This window comes from Leptonychotes weddellii, chromosome 8 (assembly GCF_054177405.1).
Source record: "Leptonychotes weddellii isolate Sample4059 chromosome 8, ASM5417740v2, whole genome shotgun sequence".
NCBI lineage: Eukaryota > Metazoa > Chordata > Mammalia > Carnivora > Phocidae > Leptonychotes > Leptonychotes weddellii.
Genome location: NC_138376.1, coordinates 41,035,042 through 41,052,390, shown reverse-complemented (window position 1 = coordinate 41,052,390; position 17,349 = coordinate 41,035,042). Strand labels below are relative to the sequence as shown.

At 41.7% G+C, this 17,349-nt stretch overlaps 1 protein-coding gene and 1 long non-coding RNA gene across 2 annotated transcripts in view; one reads left to right on the top strand and one right to left on the bottom strand.

The window, feature by feature from the left end:
- The first annotated feature begins 9,698 nt into the window (after nt 1–9,698).
- Nucleotides 9,699–17,349, top strand: part of KLHL31 (kelch like family member 31) — a 61,080-nt gene continuing 53,429 nt past the window's right edge. The window contains exon 1 of the mRNA XM_081828429.1: nt 9,699–9,933. The gene's annotated coding sequence lies outside the window, so the exon portion shown is untranslated. The remainder of the gene's footprint in view (nt 9,934–17,349) is intronic.
- LOC115937709 (uncharacterized) overlaps nt 14,699–17,349 on the bottom strand; it is a 30,597-nt gene continuing 27,946 nt past the window's right edge. Inside the window, exon 3 of the long non-coding RNA XR_004072953.2 lies at nt 14,699–17,160. This is a non-coding gene — a long non-coding RNA (uncharacterized LOC115937709). The remainder of the gene's footprint in view (nt 17,161–17,349) is intronic.

Sequence of the window (17,349 nt, the reverse complement as noted above, 5' to 3'; positions counted from 1 at the left end):
TGGATGGATGGATGGATGGATGGATGGTTGCATCTCTTACACCTTGCCATCCTTCCTCCAGCATGCTGAATTGTAGGCTCACATCAAAGGATCCCAGAGTAGTTACTCCAAAGTGACATATTGTATGCATCAGGATGGCCTACATTTCTTGGGCACTTTGACTCAAACTAGGGTCCAAGACAGCTGCTATCTCTTAAAGTCGATCCTCTTCTGGCAAGAAAGCTGCATCAAGCAAGAACTCTATTACTAGAAATTGCCAGGGCTGAAGGCTCATGTTTGGCAGCCTCCAGCAGCAGGAAGGCGGAGAGGCCGCTGTTCTGACATCCTTAGGCCACTAGAGGGCAGGGCAGAGCAGCAGCAGGAGCTCGGAGGCGGGTAGCTCAGCACTTCAGCAGCCGGGGCGAGGTGGGTAGGTCCTAATAAAACAAGCACAGAATAAAGTATCCAGCGGGGAAAGTTCCTTTGGAAATTTACTAGGAGAAGAGTGGAAACGAAAGGTAAAAGGTGAGATTTGCTTCAAACAACTTTGAGTAATGAGGCTTTCTTGCAGTAACCAGGACAGCAGACTCCGTTAGAGATACGGAGAGAAGGGAATTTGGAGGTTCTTTGAAAAAGCGGTTTACCTGAGTAGAGACATGGCACGTGTCCGTTTCACGGATCGAAAGCTAGCTGCCCCGGGGGCTGCGGTGGCTTTCCCAGACGCCCTGAAACACTTCCCATAACAGCACACGTGCGCGGATTTCCTGCGGCAAACTCAAGAGGGAACGGTGGAGACCCGGGTTTTTCCCAGGAGGACCAGCCCAGGAACCCAACCACAGGTGGGCTACGCAGACAGGGGACCAGCAGAGACAGAGCAGCGTTCAGCCCTCAGCGTTCAACCCTCAGCGTTTCATCTTGGATGGAAAGAAAGTACTTTCAGGGAAGGCTTCCTGCGATCACATATTTTATATTCCTATTTTGTAATGCCAGAGCTTCTCCCAGCCTTTACTGAACCTTTTCCCCCTGAGCATGGAGCTTTTATAAGAGAGAATGACAGGCAAGAAAAAAGTGGGTCCTGACTCCCAAAGAGTTTCGCCAGTGTCCTGGAGAAGCTGGGAAGTGTTTCAGTCAGGGTGGCCTGCCCCAGGTCCAGGAGGGGTTACTTACTAATGTGTGGGAAAGGTGTAGGGGCCCCACGAGAGACAGCCCAGAAAGTAACACAGACAGAGCATTAGCAGCAGGGTGCAGGGAGGGAGTGGAGATGAGGATGCTGATGGAGAGAGTCATGGAGAGGCCACCTTGGGAAGAATGGCGACATGGGTTGCAGCCAGCTTCAGGTGATTCTGGGACTAGAGCCATGCCGAGCGCTTGGGCTTCTCTGTGACGCTGGAGACATCCTAACTGGGTACACAGTGTTCTGCCAAACAAGAAGAAACGCTTCTTGTAAAAAAGAAGATTCAGATACAAACGAAGAAGATTTAGTCATGACTGAAGTGCACAGGTTAAGTAACTGCTTCGTGGTGGTCCAGAAAATGATCTTGGTCACTAAATCAGGATGCCAAGTCTGGGAGGACTTACTGCTAAAGACCCACATGGCTTTCCTAGAAGGGAAGATGAAGGCTAATGTGGAAAATGGAGGCTTCCTGCGCACCTACATTTTTAAAAAACTACAATTTCTGAAGGATTACTATGTGATCACAGCACTAATTACATTATATACATAATCTCATTGATGCTCACAACAATCCCGTAATCTAGGTGCTGTTTGTTCCATTTTGGCTCAGGTCAATTTACTTTCCCAAGGACACATAACTCGTAAATTCTATAGCTTGAAATCAAATATAGGAAGGTTTACCTCCAAAACCGAGACCTTTTTTTTTGGCCACGAAAGTCATCTAAAAACTTACCTGAAAATGCTAGTTCCCTCTGAGGTTTTCAGGCTAGGCCAAAATACCATTGTGTAAGGGTCCTAAAGTTTTTATTCTCTTTTATTGTAAAGTCATGATTCATACAGTTAGACCTTCTCAGTGGCAAATTGTTTCTTATATACTATTAAATGAAAAAAGAAAAAACAAGGTGCAGAACAACATAATGGCTTTTGTGCAAAAATGTGTATGAATGCAAATAGATACCTATTTTAGGATATATGCTTTTTTGAGGTATCATTGACATATAGCATTATATTAGTTTCAGGCATACAAAATAATGATTTGATATTTGCATATATTGTGAAATGGTCACCATGATAAGTCTAGTTACTATCCATCACCACACAGTTATAAAAAAATTATTTCTTGTGATGAGGACTTTTAAGATCTACTTTCTTAGCAACTTTCAAATATGCAGTACAGTATTGTTAATCAGAGTCGCTATGCTCTACTAGGATATCTGCTTTTTTATCATGAAATATTGGAGATAAAAAGAGGGTGAAGTATAGGAGAATCTTTTCACCTTTCATTTTGTACAGTTCTGTACAGATTATAAGAGAGTTAAGTGAATGGAGATGTCATGGTACATATTTTGGTTTGTTTTTATGCCTCCTTGGACTGAAAAATTGAATTGATATTCATTGCTTTCACAGCTATCTTTTAGAAGTCACTCCTGAAAGGTTTTTCTACAAATTGCTTTTTCAGTAGCTATCTTAAGAAAAGGTAAAGAGGGTGAAAAAGATTTCATGATGAAGTTTCCCTCTCTCAGGATTCTGATAAAGAGTGTCATTTAAATTAATAATTCTGTATATCATCCTCCACCTGAAAAGTCACTGAGTGCCTCCAGACTACCCCAAACAAAGATTTTGTACTTGAACCAAAGCCATATGTATTTAGAGCCCAAATCATCTTGCTTTGAAAAGTCAGAAGAATGACTAATTATAGTACTGAGAGACAGTAAGACCCTGGCACACTTTGTGGATTTGGTAACTTTCTACCCTTTGTACATGCAAAAGGAAGAGAGACTTCTTGATCCTATGTTCTTAAAAAATGGCTTTGCCGCTTTATAAAAGTGTTTCACCTAAATACTCTTCAACTGAATTTGCGTTGGAATTTAGAAAATTTGAAGATAGAGTACTTCACATAAGAAAAATAATACGTTTTCTTGATTTAAAAAAAGTACAGGGGTGCCTGGGTTGCTCAGTCATTGGGCATCTGCCTTCAGCTCAGGTCATGATCCCAGGGTCCTGGGATGGAGCCCCGCATCGGGCTCCCTGCTCCGCAGGAAGCCTGCTTCTCCCTCTCCCACTCCCCCTGCTTGTGTTCTCTCTCTCACTGTCTCTCTCTGTCAAATAAATAAATAAAATCTTAAAAAAAAAAAAAAGTACAGAACTCTCACTATTCAGTAAGGAGACATTTTACTAAACCACCCCAGAAAATAAGTTTCACTTGTTGGTAGTCCTACTGCATATGCTGAATACTTTTTTAAAAATTTATCTATTTGTTTGAGAGAGAGAGAGAGAGAGTTGGGGGAGGGGCAGAGGGAGAGAATCTCAAGCCCATTCTCTGCTGAGTGTGGAGCCCAACGGGGGGGGGCTTGATCTCAGGACCCTGGGATCATGACGTGAGCCAAAAGCAAGATGGCTTAATGGACTGAGCCACCCAGGCTGAATACTTTTCTAATAGCTATTCTGAATATGATGTTTGAAACCTTATCAGCCAGAGTATATAATTTATAAGACTCCCCTTGAGGCAGAAGTGGAGCTCAGATGTTGGGCTGTTAAGCAAACAAAGAACGAACACGGATTCCACAAATGTGTACTATACTTCCTAAGGAAGCGAAGTTTGGCCTGAGTCCTACAGGATGAGGAGCAGTTAACAAGGTGAAGGAGGGAGAGAGTGGGAAGTGATGCAGACAGAGTGTCATGCCTGAAGTTTCCAGTCAGGAGGGAATATAGCAGTTACACCAGAAATTGGAAGAAGACCGTGGAGCGCAGATTGCTAGAGGGACGGGTGACTCCTAAAGACTATTAGCGCAAGGCATTGTAGAACATGCAGAATATTTTGGCATCTATCCAGAAGCTGATGGGAAATTATTGGAAGGTTGTTAGTGTGTGTGGGAAGGTTCTAAATGAATTGTCAAAAAAGTCAGTTGCCTGATCTCGTTCCTTTGGAAGTAATCCTCTTTTCATCATGGCTGTTGTGTCATACATTTTTATTATGACATGTGTGGTATGGATTACTGTCCTTCACCAACTGTGGAAAATTCTCAGCTGTCGGCTCCTTAAGTGTTTCCTCTTCCCCATTCTAACTTTCTCCTCTTCATCGAGAGCTCTAATTGGACCTGTTAGATCTACCTACTCTGTCCTACTCGTTTCTTAACCTCTCGGTCAGGTTTTTCCATCTCTTTTTCTCTCTGTGCTGCATTTTGCAAAATTTCTTTGGAACATTCTTTGTTCTTTGTTCTCTGCAAAAATTCTTTGGAACATTACATTCCTTCCAGTTCACCTCCCTTCCTTCCTTCCTTCTTTCCTTTTCAATTCTAGATGTCCTACTTACTTTTTAAAAATTTACTTGTTCATCCTTTTGGGGCACCTGGGTGGCTCAGTTGTTAAGCGTCTGCCTTCGGCTCAGGTCATGGTCCCAGCGTCCTGGGATTGAGCCCCACGTCGGGCTCTCTGCTCAGTGGGAAGCCTGCTTCTCCCTCTCCCACTCCCCCTGCTTGTGTTCCCTCTCTAGCTATGTCTCTCTCTGTCAAATAAATAAAATCTTAAAAAAAAAATTTACTTGTTCATCCTTTTAATTATCCTGTTCACTGCTCATATTATCTAGCTTTTCCTCAAATTTTTATTAGAACTTTTTATTTTGTGGTAATTGTAGATTCTCATGTAGTTATGAGGAATAATACAGGGAAATCCCATGAATTATTTACCCAGTTTCCTCCAATGGTAACATCTTGCAAAACTGTAGTGGAGTGTCACCCCAGGACCTTAATTAAAAAAAAACACAAACATACTATATTGCTTTTTAATATTCTATGTCTGATAAGGCCAACAATAGGAAAGTCTTTGTAAGTTTTTTTTGTTTACAATTTTCTTTTTTTTTTTGAAGATTGTATTTATTTATTTTAGAGAGATTGGGAGAGAGAGAGTGCACATGAATGGTGGGGAGGGACAGAGGCAGAGAATCTCAAGCAGACTCCCCACTGAGCGTGGAGCCCGTCACCAGTCTTGATCTCAAGATCCTGAGATCATGACTTGAGCTGAAACCAAGAGTCAGAGGCTTAACTGACCGAGCCACCCAGGTGCCCCCTGGTCTTTTTTTTTTTTTTTTTTTTTTACAATTTTCTTATTTCTGTTGGTTCTTGTTCATGGTGGCTTGCTTCCTTGTGTAGTATATGATTTGTGACGATGAACTGTTTTTACCTTGTTCTGTAAGTAGGGGGATTGATGTTAGCCCTTGAATTGAAGTTGGATTCCATCAGACAGGACTTGTCTTGGATTCTGGCCAGCTCCTTGGGGCACTACCAACCCAAGTCTCCTTTACACTAAATTCCTGGCTGGAGGTATTTTGGAATGACCCAGACAGTATGAATTTCAGCTGCAAACCCCCATGAAGGCTGTGTGGTGGCTGTTTAGAAGTGAGGTCTGCTGGAGATGGTGGGAGTTGGGCTCCCGTGTAGTTCACACCACAAGGGGTTGCATAGGGCAGTGAGTTCAGAAGAGCCCCTTACTGGGTTTAATGCTCTGCTATTACTGTCTTAAAATTCTTAATAATTTTGAATGAGGTGCCCTGCATTTTCATTTTGCACCAAGCCCCATAAATTATGAAGCTGGTCATGGAAGGGGTTTGGCTCTTTACAGAACCCAGCTTTATAGGCTGATATCTCCTATTTTATGGGGCTTTTTTTTTTTTCTTGTACTCTGTAACTGGCAAGTCCCTTAAACCTCAAAACTCATATTTACTGGTTTGGGAAGAGCAGCTTCTGTGTTCTTCTCACTTCATGTTCCTATTATAGCTTTTGTCCTGAATACACTTTACTTTTTTTCCAGGTCATCAATGCTTTTGAGAAGATTATTTAAAATATGTATTTTTTCATTTCAGTGGGAGATTGAAATCAGGTACTTAGTCTCAAATGCTGCTGGAGCAGAAGCCTGGGCAGTGCCCCAGTGCTGACCCCATTTCCCCTTGGAAAAGTCCCCCCAGGTGCACTCCTCTGCTCATAGAATTGCCAGCCTCCTTCCAGATCATGCTCCATCCCTTCCTCTTTCAAACTCCACATCTGGGCAATCCTAATTTGATCTGTGGGGGCCAGCACCAACTATTTATTCTCCTATATGTTGGTTAAGGCACAGACCCCATCCCCTGATTCCTTTGGGGTTTAGCTCTTTTGATTCTCAGTAAGCCTTTCTTCTCTCAAAAGTCTCTGGTTTTGCAAATCCAAAGCTCTTTAAAAAATCTGTGTTGTGAAAATTTTAAATATGTTTAGAACTTGAAAAGAGATAAACACTGTTTTCGTTTTTTTTTTTTTTCTCTTTGCTTTCCTGCTGTAACAATCCTGATCCTTCCTTGGGGAAAGGCCCTCTGAGTCAGTGAGGGTGCTGAGTGTGGAGCGCAAGGGAACAACAAAGCAAACCTTGCTCTCAGACTCCAGATCCACACGCGGCTTGAGTGTTGGGGGTCTCTGAGACCAGTTCCCCAGCTGGACTTCCTAGTTATAGGAGCAAATAAATTCAGATTTGGGACGTAAGAAGTTTGAGTTGAATTTCTTACCTTACAAATGAAAGACTCTCAGCTAATCCAGTGGTTAACCAGATGTTGGACAGCTCTGAACCCCTTTCTCGAGAAGTTAAGAGTGGGGTCCCAGTGAGCTCCAGTGTCTATTTATGTGGTGGAAAATAGCAACAAGCAAAGCCAATTTGGGATAAAGTGTGATTTTAGGTTTAGCTTTCATTTCAAAAGAGAGGAAATGTCCAAAGGTCGAGCACTAGATATACAAGTCAGTGGTACTTCCTGGAACAAATATGGTCCACCAGTTGGTGGCAGCCTAGCTCTACCTCAGGTACTTCAGGCTATTTGTGGGCTGCACCTAGTGATGGCTGAGATCTCTGGGAACCAGTAAGAGTTCTTTAAGATGGGATGGGCTGTACTTCTCATTCCTGCTTTCAACTTGGATAAGCTATGTTTATCCATTTTATTAGAAGCACTATCTTAAATAAAAGTTAAAGGAAAAAGCATCAGCAAAGCATTGCTTTTTTTTTTTTTTTTGTCTTAAAATCCATGTAAACGCTCTGAGAATATTTTCTCAATGCTCAGAGCCCTGTTGTTCCACCAGAATTCATTCTCTCTTCCTTTTTCTTTAGCAGACTTGGGACAAAAATTCATCTAAAAAATTTCTTTCCTGACTTTCTGGATAGCCAACACAAGTCCTTCCGTTTTTTTCAAGATTTGCTTTCCTTTCATTTCTATTATCTGCTCTAGAGTGAGATCTGCTTCCAGATTTTGAAGGGTCCTTCTCATCCTTTGGGTGTTCTGGTGGTTGCTTTGCACCCCTCAAGATAATCTCCTCCTTGGAAACATAGGTTCCATGGCTCCACCTTCCTCATTTCCCTCAGAGGCACATTTCCTTTTAGTGTTGAATACAGACTCAGCGTGAGAAACAAGCATCCTAAAAGATACCGTAATAGAGAAACATTTGCCATCGTGACCTGCCACCAGGAGGAGTATCTCAGACGCTGGCTAATGGCTGCGTCAGGCCAGGCACCTTGAGGTCATGCTTGGTCCTTAAGGGACTGCCAGGGTACAGGAGAAAGCCACCATGGCCCCTGCACCACCCTCTGTGGGCGCTGCTCCAAGGCCACACACAGGGAGGGTGAAAGCACTTTTACAATCAGAAACATTATTTTTGAGGCTAAAAAAACATCAGTACAGTAGTCCTCCCTTAACCAAGACCCCCAGGTGCCTAAAACTGCAAAAGTACTGAACTCTATAGAGACTGTTTTTTCCTATACATACGTCCATATGATAAAGCTTAATTTATAAATTAGGCACAGTGAGAGATTAATAATAATTTATAATAAAACAGGACAAATATAACAATATACTCTAATAAAAGTCAGGTGAATGTGGTCTCTCTCTCTCTCTCTCTCTCAAAATACCCTACTGTCTTGTACTTACCCTTCTTTTTTTTTTAAGATTTTATTTTTAAGTAATCTCTACAACCAATGTGGGGCTCGAACTTAAAATCCTGAGATCAAGAGTCTCATGCTCCCCTGACTAAGCCAGCCAGGCGCCTGCCCCTCACCCTTCTTTTCATGATGATGTAAGAGGATAACATGCCTACATGATGAGATTAAGTGACGGGAATGACGTGGGCACTATGACGTAGCGTTAGGATACTCTTGACCTCCTGACAAAACGTCCGAAGGAGGGTCACCTACTCCTGGACCACGGTTGACTGTGGGTGACTGAAACCGCAGAAGGCAAAACCATGGGTAAAGGGGGACTACTGTATACATTTCTTACGATTACTGATGAATTATATTTATTTCTGCCATCTTCTTTGGTGATCTCTTTGCTATGTTTTTCATGTTTCTTTTTTTTTCTCCTGATGTGTTTCAGATTATTTTTTCACTCTATTTGTACATTACACACTCTACTTTTATTCTTTTAGTGGTTACCTTTAAAATTGTATATAATTTAACAAAGCTCCAAGTAAAATAAAATGCAGATTCTGCTTCCAAAAATATAGGAATCTTAAAATTGTATACCTCTAATCACTCCCTCTTAGTTGACCTACTATTGTTGTCCAGTATTTTGGCTCTATCTTCTTAATTGGAAAATTGTTATTTTTAAATGGGATACTAAAAATATGTAACATCTCTTTAAGTGTGTATTTCATGGATAGTTATTCTGTGTTCTATATCTGCTAATTCCAATATCTGAAATCTTACTGGGGTCTAGAACTGTTTTTTTGTTTGTTTGTTTTGTTTTTTGGGTTCTGGTGAGTCTCACTCATGGTATAATATTTCCTAAAGCATCTGGTAATTGTTTATTATAAGCTCAGGTTTGAATAACCCGTGGGAGCTTGATGAGGGTATTTCTCTCTGGAGAGGACGTGTATATGTACCAGGACCGACACTAACCTGGGGTCACTTCATTTCTGGGTTTGGGGTGTCCCTGACTGAGCAGGTAGTGTGGATTGGAATCCCAGATCCTCGAAAGGGCAGGCCTCTGATTACAGATCCTTAGAGAAGAAATTGTTATTGTCATTTTTTTTCCCCGTCAGCAGTTTTTTTTGTTTGTCTGTTTTTGGTGGTGCCTTTTGCTGTGAGGCAGATTTTTTCCCAGCCTGCCGTCTCATTCCACTGAGTATCTTTAGGTATCTTGGCTGTACGGGGGGCAGGGAGAATCTTGGGTTTAGCCCTGCTTCTGTGGTTTCTGCTTTTTATGTTTATTTATTTTTTTAAGATTTATTTATTTATTTTAGAGGTGGGGGAGGGGCAGAGGGAGAGAGAATCTCAAGCAGACTCCGCACTGAGTGGGGAGCCCGACATGGGGCTTGATCCCACAACCCTGAGATCATGACCTGAGCTGAAACCAAGAGTCAGACGCTTCACCGACTGCACCACCCAGGTGCCCCTCTGGTTTTTTATTTTTAAGATTTTTGTCCTTTGGGCTTGCCTTCAGATCTTAGAAGTTCAGCAAGGCACAGAAAGGTGTACTTGCTGGAATTTATCCTTCACATGGACGGTTTGAATGGGATAGCATTTCAGAACATGGCCCTCTCCTCTCTCTCCTAGCTTCTCCAGCCTGCTCTACACTCCCCTGTCCCCTGGGAGGGCTTTGGACCTGGAAGCCAACCCTAAGAGGCTGCATCAGTTCACTGAGAACCATTTGGACCACAGCGACCTTGAAATAACCACAGAGCCAAAGCCAAGATGATAAGGAACACTGAAAAACAAAGAGAGAAAAAAAAAAGAGCAAGAAATCTCTAACCTAAAGGGCCAGTGCTCCTCTGAGAAAAGTAAGAATGAAATTGTTATGGAAGCTGGACTGGATCTCCTAAGGGAAGAACCAAGCGGCACCTGGAGATCTTGGAGGTTAGGAGGTTTATTTAACACTGGCGGGCTCAGAGGAGAGTGGTCTCTCCAAAGTTCTGAGCCTCAAGCACAAACAAAGGGGGTAATTTATACACTTCTACTTCCGCATACTGGGCACTTTTGGCGCGTGCGCGAAGCGGGGCAGGAAGAAGAACCCGGAAGAGCCCCGGGCCAGGGACTGGCTCGCTGGCTCGGTCGGCCATCTTAGGACACAGATTTCCCTTATCAAAATGACACTTCAGGGGTGCCTGGATGGCTCAGTTCGTTAGGTGGCTGCCTTTGGCTTGGTCATGATCCTGGGGTCCTGGGATCAAGCCCCGCATTGGGCTCCTTGCTCGGTGGAGCTTCTCCCTCTCCCTCTGCCTGCCTCACTGCCTACTTGTGCTCTCTATCTCTCTGTCAAATAAATAAATAAAATCTTTAAAAAAAAAATGACTCTTCAAAACATTTCAAAGATAATCTCATAGATCATATCACAGCATCACCTTACAGCACATAATCAAGAACATTACATTAGCCACATTATGGGTTTTGTTTTTTTCCCCCACTGTATCAGGTAGAAGCAAAGATCAGAATCAGATGAAACACTCACTCACCTGGGTTAGTTGAAGAAACAGCAGAAATTGCTAGAAGGCTTCAGCATAGCCACAGGACTCCAGTACCGGAGTCTGGAGTAAGCCTTCCCCACAAAATCCACATCAACACATCAGCCCCATCCTTCTAAAACCTTCGTTTCTCCATCCTCAAGGAGCATATGAATCATCGCTGCCTCTGATCGATGACAGGATGGCCAACACGCACCTGATATTTTCTGCTAAAACAAATTGTTGCCAATGAGTTGTTATGGCTTTCACAACAGTTTGCTTCCTAAAAACTTTAACCATTGTTCCTATTCTAATTTTCAGGTTTACAAAGTAGAAAGACGATCATACAATGGCAGTCACGTTTTACTGTGATCATATAGTATTGACCTTCTTCTAAGAGACGGCAGTTCTGGGGTCAAATGGCATTACTTCAGGTCCAAACAAGTAGGCCCTATGGGACTTTCAGGATAATAAATGAAAGCCTATATAGGAGGAATTTATCCTGAAAGATAATTACCCTTGTCTAAAAGTCCTCTGTCTTAAGATTAATGAAATTAATGAAACGAAAAGCAACCACTATTTTCAATGAAGCTTTCACTGAAAATAACCAGTCAAATAAGAATCATGTGTCACTTCCATAGCATGTGAAGATTGCAAATGACATTATATAATTTTTTAAAATAATGAGTCATAAAGTGGTCTCTCTTACATGAGCTGTGCAACGTCCTGAACACTTCTGCTGACACTCAGAAATAGTCTACAATGCCTCGCTCCTCAGGATCACTGGCATCAGAAGAGAATGAGCCCCTCTGACCGTGGGCCTAGTCCAGAGTCAGCAAGACACCAGAGAGGTAACCAATGCCTGGCTGTCGGCCTCAGAAAGCCAGATGGTTCCAGCCATGCCCTGAGATTGGCACACTGACTCAGACAAGCGCAAAAGGTGTTCTCAGTCACAGAGAGACCTCAAGGTATACACAGGCTCCTAGGGAGGCAAGCATATACCTTCACAGAGTCAGTCTCCTTAGGATATATCTGGGCTTTGGGGGATATCTAGGAACAACTGAAGCCCAACTTAGAGCCTGAACCCAAACCAAAACTAGTGTTTTTCTACACACACACACACACACACACACACACTCCCAGGCGTGTTAAAGTTCCAATTCCAGTGCTGTTATTTTATGTTTGCCTCTCCACCATCTTTCTCTGCCTCCTCTGTGTCTCCAGAAGCTGAACTTTAGATTGCCTCAGCAGGGTTCCCTGCCCTTTGGCTTCTTGGTTGGTGTGGCCAGTGGAAACACCTGCAGGATATCGGAAATCAGAAAGAGAAAGAGGAAGAGATATTTATTCTCTCTACTTCTTTCCTGTATTGCCATGGCTCTTCATTCTGTGGTCATAGCTCTGGGCAGGCGATCTGCCTTCTGAGGTTCCCAGCTCTGTCTAGACTCGATAACACAGTTATCTCCCTTTGCCCCTTCAGGACAAGAAATATAAAGGCTTTTCTCTTGCTAGCCCCTGGTGCTTCACGTCCTTCATAGTTCCCTTAATTCTGTCCACCCTCCCCACCAAACATTTCTTAGTTAAATCCTGTGAGGGTGTTGGCTTTCCCTGTTGGTATCCTAACTGATACATGTGCCTTCCCAAAGATTTGTATGGACTCCAGAAAGTCTTATGGTCACATGTTCACTGGTGCCCAGGCATTTCTGCTTCTTTGCTTTATAGATCTAAACAAGAAATAACTTCTTTACTGGTTTCTAAACAAAGCAAAATTTAGAACATAACAAGTCATTCATGAGTATAGTAGAGTTTACTGGAAAGTTGGGGGCAATGGGAAGTAGTCCTATCACACGCTATTCAGTTAATAAGTTAAAAATCCACATTAGTCACATGTAGCCAAGTGTTTTAGACCATAGACTCTGGAGTCAACTCTATTGACCAAAAGCCATCTCTACCACTTTATAGCTGCTGTGTGTTCTTGGGTAAGTTACCTAATTTCTCTGGACTCCAATCAATTTCTTCCTCCCTTCCTTCCTTCTTTCCTTCCCCCTCTTTTGTAAATCGGGGTGATCATAGCTCCTACCTCCTAGGGTTGTGAGGATCAAACAAGTTAGTATATACAAAATTCTTAGACACCTGGCCATAGACATTCCCCAGATTCCTTCTCAGCTGTGTTTCTTGGTTTCTCTCAGACTTTTATCAACTTGTACCCTCCTTTTTCCAACTTCCCATTCCCTGCTCCTTCCTTTTGCTTGTTTTCTCCAGGGCCACCCCAAGGGTTGTGGGGATGGAGGGGACAACATTTTTTTGCCAGGGCCTTGTCGGTATAAACAATTTGAGTCACTCAAAATCAGCGTGTCAGCCCCACGCTGGCTGCCCAATCTCATGCAGTTCCATGTGAGAAATACTGAGCGAGATAGTGGAGATGATCCACTTGCCAAACCTCCCTTCTGGAACTGGGGTCCAGCATCAGGGCCTCCAGAAGACCCCATAGGTACAAAGTCTCCCGTGCTCCTCAGGGCATCTAGTCAACCACATGTGGGGCGTGGGGGGGCAGATAGAGGATCAGAGATTGCCCCAAAAAGGAAGAAAAGGGGCCAAAGCCCATTGGGAACCTAGGGCTCTATACAAGTCCTAGTCTGGGCTCAGGACACCCCACCAAGAAAATTCTGCCAACCCCACCAATCCCAGGCACTAGGGGATGACTTAGATGATTTTGAGGAAGTCAGCAGAGATTGGGGCCTCCTGAGGTGCTGGCCTGGTCTTCTCCTTAGTTCCTTCCTCCTGGCTGCCCCAGGGGGTCTTCTGCCTCTATAAGGCAGAGTAATAGAACATTCCACAGTCTCACTCACAGGCTTCCTTCACCTCACCAATCAATGTGCTCTGTGGATGAAGAGGACTTCCAGCTCACAGGACCTAATCTCCCTACAAAGCACTTATAGTGATAAACCTTTGGTAATGACAAATAAGGAAAAATAAGAAGAGAAAAATTACCCCTGATTCTACTTCTATTACCAACCAAGACTGCCTGGCCACATTTAGACATGACAACTTAAACAAACAGATCTAAAGTGCAGATACAGAAATGTGTTTGTAGTACATAAGACAGGACGCCCAGTGAAATTTGAATGTCAGATCAACAATGAATCATTTTTTAGTATGTTTGTTATATGCAGTATCTGAGACATATTTACATTAAAAAAAAATTCTTGTTGATCTGAAACTCACATTTAACAGGGCACCCTGTATTTTTATTTGCTAAATCTGACAACCCAAAATACATTACTAGGTGAAAAAAGCAGGTTGCCAAAAGTGATGTTTAGATTGATCCCATAAATGTAAATAAAAATTAATCTATACATAAACACGCTTGCTTAGACACAGACAGACACTCATAGATAAAAAGGCTCTGGAAGACTTTACCAGAACTAGTACCTCTTGGGTTTAGGAAACAGAAGGGAGGGGAGCTTTTACTTTTCACTTCACGCACTTCTATGTTATTTATTTATTTTTTAAGCATGAGTGTATTTTATGACAAAGTAATTTAAAAGATGTAATGAGGGGCGCCTGGCTGGCTCAATCAGGGGAGCAGGCGACTCTTGGTCTCAGGGTCGTGAGTTTGAGCCCCATGTTGGGTGTGGCGATCACTTAAATAAATAAACTTAAAAAAAATGTAATGAATGTAATGTGGGTGAAAATACTGATGAAATAAGTGAAAAAGCAAAATGTATAGCTGTATATACAGTATAATCACATCTGTAATTATTAAAAACCCTATGTAGGAACATAAACTAAAAAAAGTTGATGGTTCTAGACACAGTTCTAGGGGCTTCCATGTATAACGTCAGTCCACTCAAAAGGTAGGTGTGTGACTCTGCTGTTTGATTTGCTTCCCATCATTTAGATCACTTCCAATTTACCTGGGGAGAGGGGAAAATTGGAAGTTCACAGAAACGAGAGGGTCTCCTAGGCAAGGCTTTGAGCTGTGAGTTTTTGGAGCAAGTTCAGGGTGACATTATGTGTTTGGTGAGTGCTCTGTTTGTACCATGGTACTACCAAGCATTCCTGAGAGCTAAATGTTCTCTGAAGAGTTGGAAAACTTGGAAAGCTCTTGACACCATTTTATTTTATTTTTTCATTAAGTTTTTTTATTTTAATTCCAGTATTGTTAATACACAGTGTTATATTAGTTGCAGGTATACAATACAGTCATTAAACAATTCTGTTCTTTTCTCAGTGCTCACCATGATAAGTGTACTCTTAATCTCCATCACCTGTTTCACCCATCCCCCCACCCATTTCCCCTCTGGTAACCATCTATTTGTTCTCCATAGTTAAGAGTCTGTTTCTTGGTTTTTCTCTCTCTCTCATTATTTCCCTTTGCTCATTTGTTTTGTTTCTTAAATTCCGCAGATGAGTGAAATCATATGGTATTTGTCTTTCTCTGACTGACTTATTTCTCTTAACATTATACTCTCTAGCTCCATCCATGTTGTTGCAAATGGCAAGATTTCATTCTTTTTATGGCTGAGTAATATTCCATTGTGTGTGTGTATATATATATATATTGTGTGTGTGTGTATAGATATATATACACACACACCATGTTTTTATCCATTCATCTATCAGTGGACACTTGGGCTGTCTCCATAGTTTGGCTATTGTAAATAATGCTGCAATAAACATGGGGTGCATGTATCCCTCTGAATTAGTGTTTTTGTATTTTGGGGGTAAATACCCAATAGTGTGATTACCGAATTGTAGGGTAGTTCTATGTTTAACTTTTTGAGGAAACTCCATACTGTTTTCCACAGTGGCTGCACCAGTTTGCACTCCCACCAACAATGCAAAAGGATTCCTTTTTCTCCACAGCCCCATCAACACTATTTCAACCATTCTGACAGGGGTGAGGTGATATCTCATTGTGGTTTTGATTTGCATTTCTCTCATGATGAGTGATGCTGAGCATCTTTTCATATGTCTGTTGGCCATCTAGATATCTTCTTTGAAGAAATGTCTGTTCATGGCTCCTGCCCATTTTTTAATGGAATTATTGGTTTTTTGGATGTTGAGTTATATCAGTTCTTTATATATTTTGGATATTAAGCCTTTATTGGATATGCCATTTGCAAGTATCTTCCCCCATTCAGGAGATTGCCTTTTAGATTTGTTGATTGTTTCCTTTGCTGTACAGAAGATTTTATTTTGATGTAGTCCCAATAGTTTACTTCTGCTTTTGTTTTCCTTGCTTCAGGAGACATATCTAGAAAGATGTTATTATGGCCAATGTCAGAAAAATTACTGCCTGTGTACTCTTCTAGGATTTTTATGGTTTCAGGTCTTGCATTTAGGTCTTTCATCCATTTTGAATTTCTTTTTGTGTATGGTGTAAGAAACAGGTCCGGTTTTATTCTTTTGCATGTAGCTGTCCTGTTTTCCCAGCATCATTTGTTGAAGAGACTTTTTCTCATTGTGCTTTCTTTCCTCCTTTGTCGAAGATTAATTGATCATATAATTGTGGGTTTATTTCTGGGCTCTCTATTCTGTTCTATTGATCCATGTGTCTATTTTTTGCCAGTACCACACGGTTTTGATTACTACAGCTTTGTAATATAACTTGAAGTCTGGAATTGTGATAGCTCCAGTTTTGTTTTTCTTTTTCAAGCTTTGGCTTGGCTTTGGCTATTTGGGGTCTTCTCCGGTTCCATACAAATTTTAGGATTGTTCACTCTAGGTCTATGAAAAGTGCTGTTGGTATTTTGATAGGGATTGCATTAAATGTGTAGATTGGTTTGGGTAGTATAGACATTTTAACAATATTTATTCTTCAAACCCAGCAGTATAGAATGTCTTTCCATTTTTTTGTGCTATCTTCAATTTCTTTCATCAATGTTTTATAGTTTTCAGAATATAGGTCTTTCACCTCTTTGGTTAAGTTTATTCCTGGTATTTTACTATTATTGGTGCAATTGTAAATGGGATTGTTTTCTTAATTTCACTCTCTGCTGCTTCATTATTAGTGTATAGAAATGCAACAGATTTCTGTACATTTATTCTATATCCTGCAACTTTACTGAATTCATTTATAATTCATATATATAGTCATATATATATAAATCATATATATTCCAGCAGTTTTTTGTGGAGTCTTTAGGGTTTTCTCCTTAACACCAGTTCAAAGGCCTGTGGTTTACTATGAAAATGTTTTAAATTGTGTTCCTAAGATACCAAGGGCTTTGTTAAATATAGGAAGCATCGCATAAAACCAGAACAGATGCATCAGGCTGTATCTGATCCTGGCAATGTTACATGTTTAACTTAATCTCTATAGATGCCACATAGCTATGAACTTGACCAAATGAGCTTTTTGGTAAAAATCATGCCTTAAAACTTTTCCAATCTGTATGTTTTTCATCCTCCTTGATAACATACTTTCATTTTTTGAATCCTCCAGCCTCCTGCCCCTCAAAACAGGTTGTCAGGCAGACCATTTGTTCCCTTTGATTCTATTTTTAGAGTGGCTTTCCTTTGGGCAGGGTCATTAGAGCAGCTGCAAGGCTGACGTCTGTTCATCTGTGGCAAGAAAAAGACAAGACCTTCACAAACGAGGGGACACCAACACCCTTCCCGAGCCACAGCAAGCACAGCTCTAAGCAGGCAAGCCCTGCTGATCAAGAGATGTAGGGTCCTTTTCTCCTGACCCAGTTGGTGCCGGATTGAGGGATATTTATAATAAGTGTGTGGGCATAAACAAGGAAGAGG